This window comes from Phalacrocorax carbo, chromosome 3 (genome assembly GCF_963921805.1).
Source record: "Phalacrocorax carbo chromosome 3, bPhaCar2.1, whole genome shotgun sequence".
Lineage (NCBI taxonomy): Eukaryota > Metazoa > Chordata > Aves > Suliformes > Phalacrocoracidae > Phalacrocorax > Phalacrocorax carbo.
Window position 1 is genome coordinate 87948190 of NC_087515.1, and position 15446 is coordinate 87963635.

A 15446-nucleotide genomic window follows, 5' to 3' on the forward strand; every position below is an offset into this window, starting at 1 on the left:
CAGCCGAAGGGGCGGGGCGGGTGGAATGTCAGCGGCGCCCCGCTATTCGCGGAGAGGCTGTACGCCGCTTTCTCTGCGTAAGGGCCGGGCTACGGGAGGGAGCGGGCGCTGCGCCGTTGGCGTAGCGTTATTGTGAATGGAGCGGGTGGCGGGGCGGGGAGGATGATGTCAGCCTGCGAATGTCAACAATGTAGCGATTGAGGGGCGGGGGCGGCGCCGGGCCGGGGCGCGCGAGGCGGCGGCGGGCGGGCGGCAGAGCCGGGCAGCAGCGGCCGCGGCAGCAGCAGCGCAGCGCCGCCTTCCCTCCTGCGCCTCCGCCGGGCTGCCAGCGCCGCCGGCCCCGGGTGCCGCTCCGGCAGCGACACAGCCGCCGCGGGGCCGCTCCCCCCTCCCGCCTCCCTCCCTCCCTCCCTCCCGCCCTCCCTCCGCTGCGGTTTTCTCTCCTCCTCCGGCCCCCCTGCCAGCCCCCTCCCTCCCTCCCTCCCTTCCCCCTTTATTTTTCTCCGCAAGACTTTGGCTCTGGAAGCAGCTGGTTCAAAGCAATCGCCATGTGATGAGCGTCTGGGTCGGGTTTTTTTTTTTCCTTTGGGGGGGGGAGGGAGCAGGTTTCTGACCGCAGAGAAATATTAATAAGAATTTCCGAAACAACAGCAGCAGCAACAACAAGAGCAACCCCCCTCCCCTCCCCAAACCTCCTCAGCCGTAACAGCCTTCCCCCGCCCGCCCCGGGCCCGCTCCACCCCGCTCCACGGCCTCCCCCCCCAGACCCCCCCCCCCCCCCCCCAGGCTGCAGCGAGAGGGGCGACCCCCGAAAGTTGCGCGGAGGCGAGGTGAGTGCGCCTGTTCCGCGGCTCGGCAGCCCCGCCGGGGAAGGGGAAGGGGAGGGGGGGCAAAGTTTGGGGGGAAGGCTGGACGGGAGGGGGGGCAGCGTGTTTTTTCTCCTCCTTCTCCCCGAGCAGCTGTTGCGCGGGGTTCGGCAGGGGGCTGCACCCCCGGAGCGGCCGGGGGCTTTGCAGGAGTGCTTCTTGCTTATTCCTCGGAGTGGGAAACACGCGCGTTGCGTAACGGGGAGCGCGCGGCGGGCGCCGAAGTGCGCGTGAGCCCCTCTGCGCGCACCGCACCGCGCGCCGGGCCCCGCAGCCCCGGGCGGGAGCGGCCCCCTCCGCCGAGGGCCGTCCCGCCGCCTTCGCCTGCCTCCCCCCGGCCACCTGCAGCCGCCCGGGGCAGGCGGGCACCCCGCCGTGCGCCGTCCCCTTCGCTGTCCCCCCACCCCCGTTTCGATGGGTTTGGGGAGAGATGTGAACTCCGATAACAGTTTCTTGGATCATTAAAACGTAGCGTGTAGGCAAGGCAGCGCGCCGCGAAGACGCTGGCTGTCATGAAAGACGCGAAGTGTGAAATCATGCCTCTCCTTTTGTGGAGCAGGCTATTTTTGTAATGCAGCGGGTGTCTTGCTTAAAGCGCTTCGGTTGTCGTGAGATCATTGTGCCCTTGTTGCTTGAAGCCCCGGCAGCTCCGGAGTAAACCGCTTTTTTCATTCTTCAATAATAAACGTGAGGCAGGGATGACATCTTATTAGAATTACTCTTTAGGATGTTGGAAAGATTGGGAAATCACAGCCTTGCTGTTTGCTCTAGTTGAAGCCGTGCTGGTGTTTTCGAGATGAAAGCCCGTTTTCGAAGACTTTGGAACTGTCGCTAAACTTGTGCGTATTTTAATTTGCTGTTCTGGGGCTTGAGCTAGAAACAAGTAGCTTTTTCAGGCTGGGAATTGTCTGAGGTTCTGCTGTAGATGGTGGAATGCTCTGCAGTTTGAAGAGGGTGGTGGTGCTTGGGTAAATTGACTTCTTCAGGTATGTAAATACTGAAATTTGAGATAATTGCGTTTGGCGAGATGGATAGAATAAAACGATAAGGTTGTGTGTTAAGCTGTTGTCGACCGGGCTGTTGTAGCAACAGCCTTGCAACCTGTGTTTTAGGAGTCTCTACATCTGACAGATAGAAATAAAATTCCACTTCAGATGTGGGCTTGTTCTTTTAAAAAGCCTGTGTTGCCTTTTGTATCCACCCGCCTGCCACCGTCACTAGGATCTGGGCACTTGTGCGGCAAAATGGATCAGCGCCGTCCTTCCCTGCCGCGTACTGAACCTGTGCTTTCAGCGTCGTTTTTCACATTTGACTCTCCAGCTTCAAAGGCTGTTCCGAGGGTGCTCTGCAAGAAATGGAAGGAAGCCGTGACTAATTGGCAAAGTAGAGGATTGAAAACTCAAGATCGTAGGTCTAGTTTTCCTGTTAGTTTGCTCCGTAACACTGGACGAGCCATTCAAACAGATGCGTGCCAGTACACTGAGCTGTCAGGTGGGCAGGAAAGGTCCCTTAGTGATTTTGCAGATAGGGTGGTTGTCAAGATATTTAGAGATCTTTTGCAGAAATGCTCCACAGAAGCAGAGTGTGCGTTTCTGGGCAATGCTGGGCAACTCTGCTGTGTAATTTGTGCTTAAACAACAAAATTGTTGGAAAACTTTTACAATTGTGAGGATTGGATGGGAAAGGTGCATGACTCGTGCACGTGCTGACAGATCCCAACTGGTTAATCATCAGCAACTGTTTATGCCCAGGTATCTCACGCTGGGAAGTAGTGCTAGGACAGGTATTCCTGGTCCTTTTCTGACCTGGAGGCACATATCAAACGTGTTGCTATTAGTGTCACGCACACTGGGAGGATGTGCCAGTGGTCTAGCTGGGACGTTCTCCTCTCCTTCCCCCTTTGCTTTCTGTCGTTCATTTTTGCAGCAAGAAAACGTTGGCTGTTTGCTCTTCCGTGCTGGGCATGAAGCAAAGTTAGAGATAGCACCCGAGTTGCTAGAAGATGGGAGTAGCAGTCCGAATCCCAATAAATAGGCATTGACATCGTGTTCCCGTTACGAGGAGATTCTGGTAAATCTTTGACGTTGTAGAAGGCCTCAGAGGCTCATTGAAATGAACGAGTTTAATAAAATCCCCTTACTGTACAGGAATCTTGCCTATCTCTGTGTGCGTGTAATTAATGACAAAGAGAGCTGAAAATAAACCGCTGTATAGATGATGTGTAGTGTGGAATATGTGACAGAAGTTGCTTGCCTTTGCTTATTTTAGAACTTTCATGGCTTGATTTTCTGTTCTGAAGTGCAATAGCTATTTTTCTTAACGAAGCTGCAGTGTGATTGCCAATTATTTATTTTCCTTAAGGTTTTCTCTAAAAATATCACCAACTATGAAAAAAAAATTAGCGATCACTTGTTTTCTAAAAAAATAAATCCAAGAAGAATAAAAGGAGATGTTTTCTCATTGTGTGCCTGTGCTATTCTTTTTGGGTAGGACTTCGCATACAGAGGTAAAGAGGAGCCCTGCTAGAGTATAGCCAAGAGACATCTGTGGCACTAAGCTGAAAAATGAGATGTGTAACATTAATATATGCGAAGTAATCATTTCCGCAGTAATGACATTTTTATGTAATAAACTGTTGGTGTAAATTGAATAGCATTTATTGTGTGATGTGAACAGAGTCTCTTGTGATTTTAATTTAGGTAGTATGAACATGGTTTATGTATTCAAATCAAAATGTATGTGCCTTTTCACTCGAAGGAATGCTCTCTGAATGGCTTCTCAGTTTACAAGTTGCATGAACATACCTGTAGTGTTTAGCAGATTTGACTTACGTTTGAAGGCATGCATGCTTCCCGCTTTCACCTCATTTTGGGTGTGATGGCCATATATTAGAGGTTTTTGGGTTGAACTATGTTAGAGGAAATATACCAGTCATTCCATTAATGTGCTGAAGAAAATTTGGATTTAAACTCAAAGCTTTCTTGAAGTCCGAGTTAGTCCTGCTGCTTTCAGTGTTCCTCCTGACGACACACGCTTCAAGAGAACGTGGAAGAGAGCCCTTCTGATACTGCAGTTCTTTACTGATATTTGAGGAGGTGCCTCAATGATTTTGTTGCGGTAGCTGAATAGACGGTAGATTTCTACCCCCACTGACTCCCTAAGGTTTTCCAGAGTAGTGCTGAAAATGCTTATTCAGCTTTTTACAAAAAATGGTCATCACTCCTTTAAATTCAGCCAAAAGACATTAACCTTGGCAGCTGCCCGAATGTTACACGTTCATTTGAAGCTGGCATCAAGAAGATGTAAAATGTATGAATATAGCCAGCTGAGTTGTAACGTGTTAGGTTTGCTTTTTAGTTAGGCAGAAACATCTTCATAGTGGATTGAAAAGAGCATTACTTACTGTGCCGCTTGTGGGCTACGAATTATCATTTTAAAGCAGGCAAGCAGTGGAATGCATACAAATGCATTCGTGGCCAGTGATGGACTCGAAGCTCCTGAGTTACTAGAACTAATGGTATTGATCAAAAGGGCAGCCACACGTTCAGAACAGGTAAATAAAAAGGAACAAGCGAATAAATTCGGAAAAACCTTTTTGCTAAAAGTTTACATGTACGGCAGAACTTCGATCCGTCAAAAATTGGGCTCAGAAGACTCCTCTGCGTGATTGTATTGATCTTTCTGCATAAAGAGCCACAGCAACAACCTGAAGAACACCAGCTGTGCTGCACTGGCATCTCAGCAGATCGATAGACGTGCCCCTGTTTGGCTTGAAGGAGATTGCCCGCAAAAAGCTCCTGATGCGGTGGGATCTGAACTGCAGCTCCTGCATGGGTGTGGGGGCTGCCAGGCATGCAGCCCCTCGGTGCATAACCCCTCACCCCTCCCTGATCTCCTGTGCCTCTGCTCCCCCTTTGCTGTTTATACCTGCTTGATGCAAACCTGCCCTCAGAGCAAGCTGGGATGCTTTAGATTCGGTGCCTCCAAGGAAGAAGGGAAGGAGGTGGTGATGGTTCTGGCTGCAGGGGCAAGAGGCACCGGGACCTGAGGTACGCCGTTTTCTTCTTTTTAGTGTGAAAGGTGACCGAAAAGGGTCAGATCCTCACAGATTTATTCCCAAGACCTATAATTTGCATACAGCTTGACTGGTAACTGTTTCTGCTATCGTATCAATGGAACAGATGCTTGAAAAGCTGTTATGAACAGAAAACCCAGGAATTTCCAGTTTACCCATGGGAATTTCCAGTTTAGCACTAGTAGGAGTTGAAATAGAAGCTGGAAGCTTATTTTTTCACTCCTGAGCTTTGAAAAGACTCAGCCAGGCTGTGATGAGTAGATGGGGTTTGGTGGATAGGCTCGAAAGGAGTCTCCCCGCTAAGAAAAACAGGAACTGTTTACTGCTTGTCACCGTGCAGGGCTTCTGGGCTGTGGAGCAGCAATTTTGTTTTTTGAAAAGAGGAAAAGCAGTTATGCCTGTTTAAATAAACAAAATGACCCTTGAGACTTAATTGTAGCTACTTATTATAGCTGACGTCCACTGAGGGTTTTTTTTTTCCTTTTATTAGCGATCGTTTTAAAATTTAAACCTGAACTAGGAAAACAGGAACTGTAGGTGTGGAGGTGTTCCTTTACCCCGATTTGCATGCAGCCTGTTTTTTATTTAGTGGGTAGGTGTGTTCAGCGTATGTGAGAGCAATTGAACATGTCAGCAGTTTCCTACAAGCTGTGCTTGCTGACTCACGTGTCTGGTGCAGCTTGGAGCTACCCTCGCTGTAAACTATCCACAATAGGAGGCGCAGGCAGAGAGACCGTCAGTGCTGAGCCGTTGTTCAAAGGTTATTTTCAGTTCTACGGTCACTGCTTTGCTGGGGTTTTCTTCCACAGTAATATCAAAATACACTGTCATTTGCCAGGCTGCTGTTCTGCTACGTGTATAGTTTAAAGCAGAAATTCATTGCACGGCTGCAGAGGTTGTGTTCAAAGTGCATCTAGATGCTACGGATGTTCAGCAGGACTAAACCTCTGGGGTTTGTTTTGTTTCTTTTTCTTGTGAATGGGATGTTACCAGAAAAAAAAAAATCCCCTGAACATTGTTCCTGATTTGAATATGGCAAGTCCAGCGTATGAATTGTATTTCACCATGCCAATTGCAAGCCTCCTACCCTCCATCCCTCTTTGTGACAGAAATGTTCTTTAAAGCCAGCAAGGAATTCTGTTTGGACTTTAAAAAACTGGGTTTAGCTATCATGAATTTTCATAATTTTACTATTTCTTAATCTGGTTTTTATCTCCTGTGTGACAACAACACTGGCCGTTAGCGTGAAAGGATTCCTTCATTTGCATGAAGACGAAAACTTACGCTCTTGTACAACTGCTGCTTTATTTACAGACTGTTCTGATTACTCATAAGGATCCTAAAACGATAGCTTCTGCTGACTGATGATTTTTAACTGATCGTCTTGTTGTGGTTTTTCTTCTGCCCTCCTTTCTTTTTCCTTTCTTAGTCAATATCAAAAGCCTTTGCAGAAGCGGAGTGAATTATCCGTCTGCAGTTCTGGATTTACTGTCACAGTTTAGATTCGTAGTCGTCTTCTGTGTATTTTTCTTTTTGTGGAATGGGCGAAAAATAAGCAATCTCTAAAACTGCGATAAATGAAATCAGCTGGTATAAAACAGGCTTTAATAACGATAAGGTGAGTTCTTGTCACTTGTTTTGTTTTTAGTCAACTACTTCGATCAGTAATGAATAGAAAACCACATTGCGAGCTTTGTAACACATGAAGCAAATGGGTGTTCTTGGTTTCCGCCAATACAGATGACTCATCAGTATCAGTAGGGTTTCTACTTCTAATAATAAAACTGTGGAAGACCTTTAAAACGTGTGGTTTTGGCCCCTACTCTTAGTGAAAGGTTGGAAAATATTACTTTGAGCTTTTTTTTTTTAAACTTATGGAAGCTTTATTGATTTGCTGTGCAACAGTGAAAGATCTTGTACCCTCCCAAAAAAACCCTAATTTTACCACTACTTGTGATGCTAAAATCTTCCCCTCTCCTGTCTCCTCAGTGTTTTGCGTTTCACTGCAGTGAGTATTGCCGTCGCTTAGCCTCGATGTCAGAGATGCTCATCTGGAAAATATAATCTATTTATGTTGAGTGGGGGAAGACTTGGCACACTACCTCGTCTTGCTGAGCTGCTGTTCTCCACCTCTCTTCTACTCCGGTAGAGAGAGGACAGTAAGATTGCTGAGTGACCTGTATTGCTGTTTGAGCTGGGGTCAGAGGACCTAGAGAGGAGGGTAAACAGAAAACAGGAGTTGAAGAATAAACAACAACTGCAGGATGTGTCTGTCATTACCTAGGAGGAAACGCACGTCTTCCAGTACTGAAAGTGATACTGAAAAAAGGGCAAATCAGAAAGTGATCTATTAAACTCTTCTCATTCTCTCTCTCTTTTTTTTTTTTTTTTTTTTAAGTAATAGTTATCAAGTGTGCTGGCATTCTTTTACCTGTTTACCCATGAGGCTGAAATCTTTTTGTAAAGACTGCCCCCTGTTCAGTGCAACGAAGCAACCTCTAGCGTGTACTGCATTTTGTTTGAAACCATGCCTTATAGAATGCAACGTTATTTTGTTTTCATATAAGCAGACCATGCCCTCCATGCTGTTACAGTATATCAAATTTTAGTTCTTTTATGCAAGGTATTCTGCTTTTAATGGTGTTCCAATCAGTGTCTCCTGATATGCTGTATTGATATACAGCGTTGCTGCCTGCTTTCAAGTTGCCTGTGTTGTTGTAAGATTTAAAGACTATAAATAAGGCAGAGCTAGTCTTTTCTTCCCTGTTAGAGTGAAATTGCCAACATTTATGAAACCTCTGTGTTTATTTTCTCTGGTGTCGCAATATTTATACGAGTAAGTTATTCCTTAAAAGGATGTGATGGTTCTTTGTTTCTTATTATTCTATTTTAAAAACAGAGTGTGCTTTTACAAAATCCATTCTGGGGCAGATCCTCAGTAAACCTACTCCTATTGCAACTCCCTCAGTGTCAGTTGGCATCTTTTACCACTAAATATTTAAATATGTTTACGTAGTTAATTTGGATTGTGCCAAAATACCTTGGATGTGTTTTAGTTTCTTGTATAACCAGACTGTGATGGAGAATCTTTGTCTTGTAGCTGCTTACTGGGAAAGGAGTACTAAAAATAGAGGCGCAGAAGCCTGTGGAGATATAACTTTGAAACATGTGAAAATCCAGTTGTTTGTTACATGGCAACAATAAGAGAGATTTTACTATTTTCAGACTGGTATAGCAGAAAAGGTCAACTTCCAACTTGCAGGATTTATTTATGGCCAGTTCTTACTGAAGGTCACACAAGAATAATCGGTCAGGACTGCAAAAAATGGTGTCAGTGGTTATCAAGAGTTCAAGAGAACATAGGTTCAGCACTTTGATTTCAGCTTGTCTGTAGAAAATCTTGCGATCAGAACTGGGTGGTCATGACAAATGAATAATGCATCTAAACTGCATCCATATTCTGAGCTCTGCTGACTGAGAAACTGAACTTGTGTCCAAAACCACTGAGGGCTGGACCTGTGAAGGGCAACAGACACTGTCGCGACTGAATTTTGAAACTGTGATTCTGCTTTGCATCATCTCCTCTCCTTTCACCCCAAGACCTAAATTGGCAGAAGATTATTCATTGTATGTGTAGGGTTGGTTTTCTGCTGGTTGAGTTTACTGCAGGGCCTGGCAAGGACCTGGGTAGGGGATCAAATTAAACCAAAATTTGTTAAAAGAACTAGAGCTGACCATGGAGCACCTGGCCCCCAAAGCACAGTGACCATCACAGCATCATGCTCATCTTCTGAAGGTCACTCTTGTCTTGCTTTTACAGTGTCGTGTACTGCAGAAAAGCTTTTAGCAGCCTGTGCCCAGCCTAACCTGTAGCTTGGCAATAAGAGCTCACTGCCAGGGCAGGAGAGGTTTGTGCCGTTTAATTTTGGCTTGTGATTGCAACAGACAATTGAAAGAAGCGTTAGAGGAAAACAGAACTTGATCAAGCAAGTCTTCTTTTGCATTTTGTTAACGTAGTACTATCTTTTGCAAATATTCAAATAACTCTTGTTATTCCCACCTGATTCTGGTTGCTCCTGGCCTGATGTGACCTGGTTGTGTCACCTATCTCCCAGCTGTGATGAGCTCTCATGAATTTAGGTTTTAAACCCAAGTTATAGCTGAGGAGATGAGCAGACCTGGTGGCTGTGCAGTTTTCTGAACCAGGTGGCTGCGATCCTAGACCCTCAGGTCTTCCTTGCAACCTTTTATTACTCTAGGGATGATGGCAAGTGTGTGCACTTAAGAGATGTTGAGTGACGGGTTCGGCAGGTGATCAGAGAGGCTTGAATTTGCTCAGGTGAAGGAGGGAGTCTGACATCATCCTTCACAACCAGAGGGTGAAATTAGGAGCTGGTAACCCTTTGTGCAGCTGGGTGAAAAACAGAGGTCCTGCTGGCCGTGCACTTCTTGGACTTTGAGCTGATTCTGCTTTCCCACCTAGCACAGGTTAATGTACCGTTTTCTTAGCCCTGGCTAATTTTCTAGACAATTTGATGAGTAAGACCACGGGTCCAAAGAGCAGCAGAGCTAAAGTGGGGGAGCAGTGGGGGCGCAGGGCTGTGGCGCCTTGATACGTTGTGCGTAGCTTCACCCTGGGTGACTGCTGGAGTCCGTCACCTGTTGTTTGGGAGGGGAGTGGTGCTGACACCATTCTCCTGTGTTCCTGAGCAGCACCAGTGGTGATTTTATGCAAAGCTGAATGCTGGCCATGCATATTAGGCAAACTTTTTGCCAGAAGTCTACTAGCAAAAATCAAAGCACCTGCAGAGTTTTGGTTAGGTCCTGCTCTTGAGCTGGGAAACCAAAATTCTTCTTCAGGTCAATTTCAGGTATCTGCTGTGCCGCAGGTACTTCTGTGTGTTGAACCTATAACCTGCCAAATGCTTCTGACTCTACTCTGCAATTTAATTTCAGTTCCAGTCCCTTCATTTATTCCTGTAACTGTTATTAAAAGTGTACTGAAGGGAAGCATGGTGCAGAATTCTTTCACAGAACTCCAGATTAATTGATGGTGTGAAGTGATCATGAGTCAGTGAGCCAATTCCAGTGTAAAGCTCATGGAAATTATAAAATTGTTGCATAGTTTGTCATAGCTGGAAGTTCACGGGTAGTGCAAATATAAGCACTCTGCAAGGAAATCTTTGTTTGTCTTTTTCCCCTTCTTGTTCCTCTTCGTTTGTCTTATTATTAGTCTAAAAGTAGAGTCAGTGATTCATTCAGTAATCTGTTTCTTGGACAGTTAGTCATCTGCCAATTTGTGTTAACTTTCCACTTTGTTCAGAAAGTGAGTAATGCTTAATGCACTAACCACCAAATTCCAAGCTTTATAAAGCTGTGAGCATCATTCGAATCGTCTCCAAACTTTCTCTTCAAAATTTTTACCGTTCTGTAAGATCAAAGAAAGTAGGGTCTGGCATGCAGTATGGTACAGCTACAGTCCAATTGTTTTGTCTAGCCCCAGTTATTAAAGCAAAATACAAGGTTGCAAGTGTAATGCATGAGCTCTTTTGTACGCCAACCCGTGTATTACTTAATCAGTGTAATGCTTCTTGTTTTCCTTCGCAACTCCTACTTTCAACCTCCTTATTTCCTCCTTATTTCCCTCCCTCCCTCTCCAGACTGCCACGACTTTGTTCATTTATATTGTTCCCTACCTCAACGAATTGTGATGCTATCAGGACTAATTTAGTGAAAATAGCTTGCAAGGAAAGTTGGAATTGGTATTAGCTGCCTGCTGCAAATATTTCTGGTGCTTTTCATGATTCTTTTTGGTGGGGAAAAAAAAAATGATTGTGCTGTTCACATGATATCTATATAGAACTTGAAGCTATAAAGCCTTCCTATAGCGATCAGGTAGATATTTTGATCTCAAGGTGATGCCAGTCATTTCTGAAGATGAACACAGTTCTTGTTTGAACCCCTTGAGAATTTTTTAACTACTTTTTTCTTTCTTATGGAAACCGGAGTAGTGCAAAGAGTAACAAGGTCAGTAGTGTCATGGGAGAACTTTATAGGACTAAAGTCTTTACAGTCTGCTCTGAATTCCTTTGCTGCTGAGCACAGTAGTCAGCCCTTTCATGTTATTTTAAAGTGCAGGAGAGACTTGAGTGCTATGGGGGGGGGGCATAGGGTGAGGTGGGGGCGGTAAACATGGGTACCAAAAGTGGTTCACTTGGCCTGACATTTTCCTTGTTCCTTCCGCAGGCACCTGTTGTCCTGTCCTCTTCCACCCCACAATTTCAGTCCATTTCTTGCAGTGAAACATTGTCTCTGTGTAATTATCCTGTGGTGCAGATGGTTTTAGGGTGTCCCCAGTGCCACAGTTCTGTAAGCAGGCAATGCAAAAGCAGGTGGATGGGAAGGAATAGCCTTTGGTTGTGGGGTCTGTAGGCAGCCCATGGCCACCTTCTGCTGCAGCGTAATGGGGACAAAGCAGACGTCTGTTGTGCTCTGCTATTGTCAAAGAAAGAAAAGAAAAAATGATTTGGTCTCGAGGAAGAGGTAGGAGAAGATCCATTTCCGTATTCCTAGAATCCAATTCCAGTCCTTGTAAATACCCAAAATCACCTGGTAGCCATGTTCCAGTGTGAAGAATTATGGCTTCTGAAAGGCTTTTTTTCCTTGCAGCCTGATTGTGCACACCAGCAAGTTGAATGGTTTGGTTAAGCTTTGGACAAACTGCTGTAATCAGCCTTTGAGATCTGCTCATCCTGATTACCTGCAGATTTTCCAGCATCAGCAGTGTTAGTTAATGCACTTGCCTCTTTAGACTGATCGCAACTATCACATTTCAAAAATTACTTGTTTCTGGTTTGGTCTTAAGTTTCAGCTGTTGAGATCTTTACTTTTCGGGAGCAATGCTGGATTGCAATTTGAAAGTTTCTTGGATATGTCTGCTTCTCAGTTGGCTAAAATGTGAGTGGAGCTTTCACCTGCTTTTGGTTGAAAGTCCTCCAGGAGCCAACCTGCAGATCCCCTCCCTGATTTCAAACAAAAAAATTAAACCACATAGGATTGCATATGGAGGGACCCAAAAGCTGTACCAGAATAGCCCGAGAAACTCTCTCTGTAAGATTAGCGTATTATGAAATTGCTCCCTTGTTTTCCAAAATCAAAATTTCCACCTTTGTAGGAGGCAGTGAGCCAACGGAGGTAGCTCTGCTGCCTGCTGCAGCCCTGTGTGGTTGGTGGTATAGGCAAGAGTGCCTGTGGCTCTCCTGGTCTCAGTGGAGAAGGAGCTGCTGACAGGCACCCGGTGGGCAGAGCTGCTGGCTGCCGAGCCCCTTCCACTCTCTGCCACCCCACATAGGATGTCTGCGCTCACACCAGCATTGCTTTTACGTTTCTGATTTAAACCTTCAGAGCATTACGAACAAGCTTGCCTCCTTGCTAGTTTTGGGGCAGGGAGAGAAGAGCGAGGGCTGGGGTCAGCGGTGCAGCTGTTGGTTGGGTTCGGTGCGCTCTATGAATGTGTGACTTGAGCAATGGCTGATTCACTGCCTGAACTTGGTTTGGGTTTTTGTTGTTTTGTTTTTGGTTTTGTTTTTTCCTTAAGGAAGTAATCCCCCCCTTCCCCGCCCCCCCCCCCCCCCCCCCCCCCGAGGTGAGAACTAGTGCCATTTCATTGGATTATGAGTAAACCAAAACTGCAAGGAATGTCTTTGCTTCCAGCCTTTTGCTCCTGACCTCCAGTGGCCAATGCTGGGCAACAGACTTTGAGCACCGAACTGATGCCGGAGGAGGCAGGCACCTGCCTTTCACAGGGGTGTGCAGTGTTTGGGGGATCACCTAATCGCCAGGTTTGGCACTTTGGGTTGCCTGGATGGAGCAGAGGAGGCCACAGGATTTACGGCTGTACTTGGTCTAACACTTGGCACAGCTGCTTTCTTTGGCTGGTTAAAAGACTGTGGGGTAAGGAGAGATGACCAGGTGCCTGAGACCTTGTAGTTGTTGATACCCAGATAAGGGCAGTGTTGACTGTTGCAAAGTTAAAATTGTGTTCAGGGCTATTTTTTCTGAGGAATTTTTTTTTCTTTTTTTCTCCCCCGCCTACCTTCCATTTGTCTCCTGACTGTAAAGTTTTGGACATTCCCATTAAGACAGGCACACTGGTGTCGTCCTCCTGTGCCGCAGGGTGCCCGGGGAGGTGCAGCCGGGCAAGGGTTCTCCCCCGTATTTATAGAGGGGTGTCTCCTGCCCCAACTCGCTCTGCAGGTGCACTGCTCAGTCGGTTAAAGAAACCACGAGTTGAAATGATCGTGGGGGTGAAACAGTTTACAAATAGCTTTTCAGTGTTTGTTTTTATTTTTAACTCCTTCCCCACCCATGGGTCCCTCCCCCGGCGTATCGGCGAGGCTGAAACGGCTCAAGGAGGGAGAGTCGTTGTTGCAGAATATGCAAAGTGCCCCAAGAGTTTCCAGAGGACCCTCGGAAAGTGAGTTGCTCTCCTAACAGCAGAGATCCCACACCTCTTCCTTCGCCGAGCCCCACTTGTTCCCCTCTGCTCATTTCTTACTTGGGGTTTACAGGGGTAAAGCTTCTTTTTCTGTGGCTGCTGGGGGGTTCTTTTTTGGGGGACGATTGCATGTTTTGTTGTTTGGGTTTTGGGTTTTTTTTTTTTTTTTTAAAGGGCTGACAACTGATGAAAAGATACTGAAAGCAACGGATTTGATGCAGGTGGAGGCAGGGCACCCTTCTGCTGCATATGAGGAGAGCCCCGAGCCAGGTCCTGCTGCCTGGGCACCACCTCCCGGTGTCCCCAGCAGCGCGGTCCCCGTGACCAGACGTCTTTCCTCAGGCACTTGGTGTGACCCCTTTTTGCCCTAATTTTAGCTTATCGCAGAGAATTGATCTCAACCATACTGTGCATCTGAGCGCGAGAGGAAATTTAGACATTTCTTTACTCTTTTTTTTGTTTTTAAATTTTCCTAACCCATGTTCAATAGCTTATGGAAAAATCTGGTCAAAAGGGTGAAATTTCTTTGCTGGGTGTTTAATCTCAAAACCACAGGTCCCAATACCCAGGACGCACTAGTGGTAATGCCCTGCTTACAGCCTTTTTCCAGCACTGTGTAGGTGTGGGTAGGTGTGCAGCAGGGGGAGAAAGGGAAAGGGCACGAGTTGGGTGGAGGGGTCTCTCTTGCTCCTTGGGCTGGTTTCCTGGTTTGTTTTTTAACTTAAAAGAAGAGAAAAGAAAGTAAGTCCAACTGCCTGCGAAGTAGGTTAATCATTGCAGAAAGACCCGGCGCTGGTACTCCACGTATGTATTTTCACACGTGTGCCGATGGCTGCATGCGTACTTTGCGGCTGGCGCAGCGTAGCTGGGAAGTATGTGGGAGCGCTTCTGCTTCCTCTGAGGCTGCTACAGGTGGTCAGAGGAGGGTGGGGGGCGGAGGAGGAGATGCTGGGGGCGAGGTACGACACCCACTTCCTCTGGTGTGTGTTGTCGTGCGCTCGAACCCGCTGCCTCGCCGACAGCCAGGCGACTGCAGGTCGCGCCTGTGGTACATCGTCTGTGCTTTTACTGATTTGCTGTTGTAGGTTTATGACTAAGGTTGTGGTTTAATATGCCCTTTTTAGGTATGCGAAGTGTTTTAAAATTATCTAGTGTTGCATTTCTTCTTTTTTTTTTTATTTTCTTTTTTTCTTTTGGTCATGGCCTTTCTACCTTTAGAATTTTCCACAACTTTTAGAAGGCAAGAAGCATAACTATTTTTCTCTTAAAAGTTTTCCATGGTTCTTACTTGTCAGCTACAAGTACGCGTTTTTGACTTTCAAAGATTGTTTTTTGAGATTAAATTATTTCATAGCCTTTAAGGTTTAAATATCTAATGCAAGCTGTTGGTGAGCCTTAAAACTAAATAAAAAGAAAGCTTAAATACGTGGAATTTGTGAGGAGACTCTTCCTCTTTAGATGAGATGCCTTTCTTCTGCAGCTGTACCTCAAGAAATTCGGTGTTAACATTTGCAAGTACAGATTCATTTCCTTGTAATTTTGCAATCTTTACTTGAGGGCCTGTGATTTTCAGGTGCTGCTGAATGCCTCGGATATTTGTTGAGTATATTGCATGTCTGCTGATACTCCTTTACGTTTCGGATGAAATGCGATGGTCTAGCAAGCTACACTGCCATCATACTAACGGTGAAGATAAAATTGCACATGCTGACTTGGGGAGGAGGTGGGAATGGAAGGGAGCAGACCTATATTTACACGTACATCTGACAGATACAACACCCTTCTTTCTTAGTAGATTGGGCAGCTTTAGTGCCTACTGATTACCTTTTTTTGCAGTTTGTGTCCTGTTCTGCCACGGAGTGGGGTAGAGTTTACCTAATCTTCTTACTGAAGAAAAGGGTATTTTCCCAGTGGAGTTACCTGGAATATCTGGCATCAGCTTGCAGTTGACATGAGCTCCAAATGCTCTGCTCCGGGAAAGCTCAAGTGAGTTCAGCTGTCAAATGTA

General features: G+C 46.1%; 1 protein-coding gene across 4 annotated transcripts in view; it reads left to right on the forward strand.

The window, feature by feature from the left end:
• Positions 1-219: 219 nt before the first annotated feature.
• BACH2 (BTB domain and CNC homolog 2) overlaps positions 220-15446 on the forward strand; it is a 196238-nt gene continuing 181011 nt past the window's right edge. For all 4 annotated transcript variants that reach the window (XM_064447623.1, XM_064447622.1, XM_064447624.1 and 1 more), the window contains exon 1: positions 220-830. The gene's annotated coding sequence lies outside the window, so the exon portion shown is untranslated. The remainder of the gene's footprint in view (positions 831-15446) is intronic.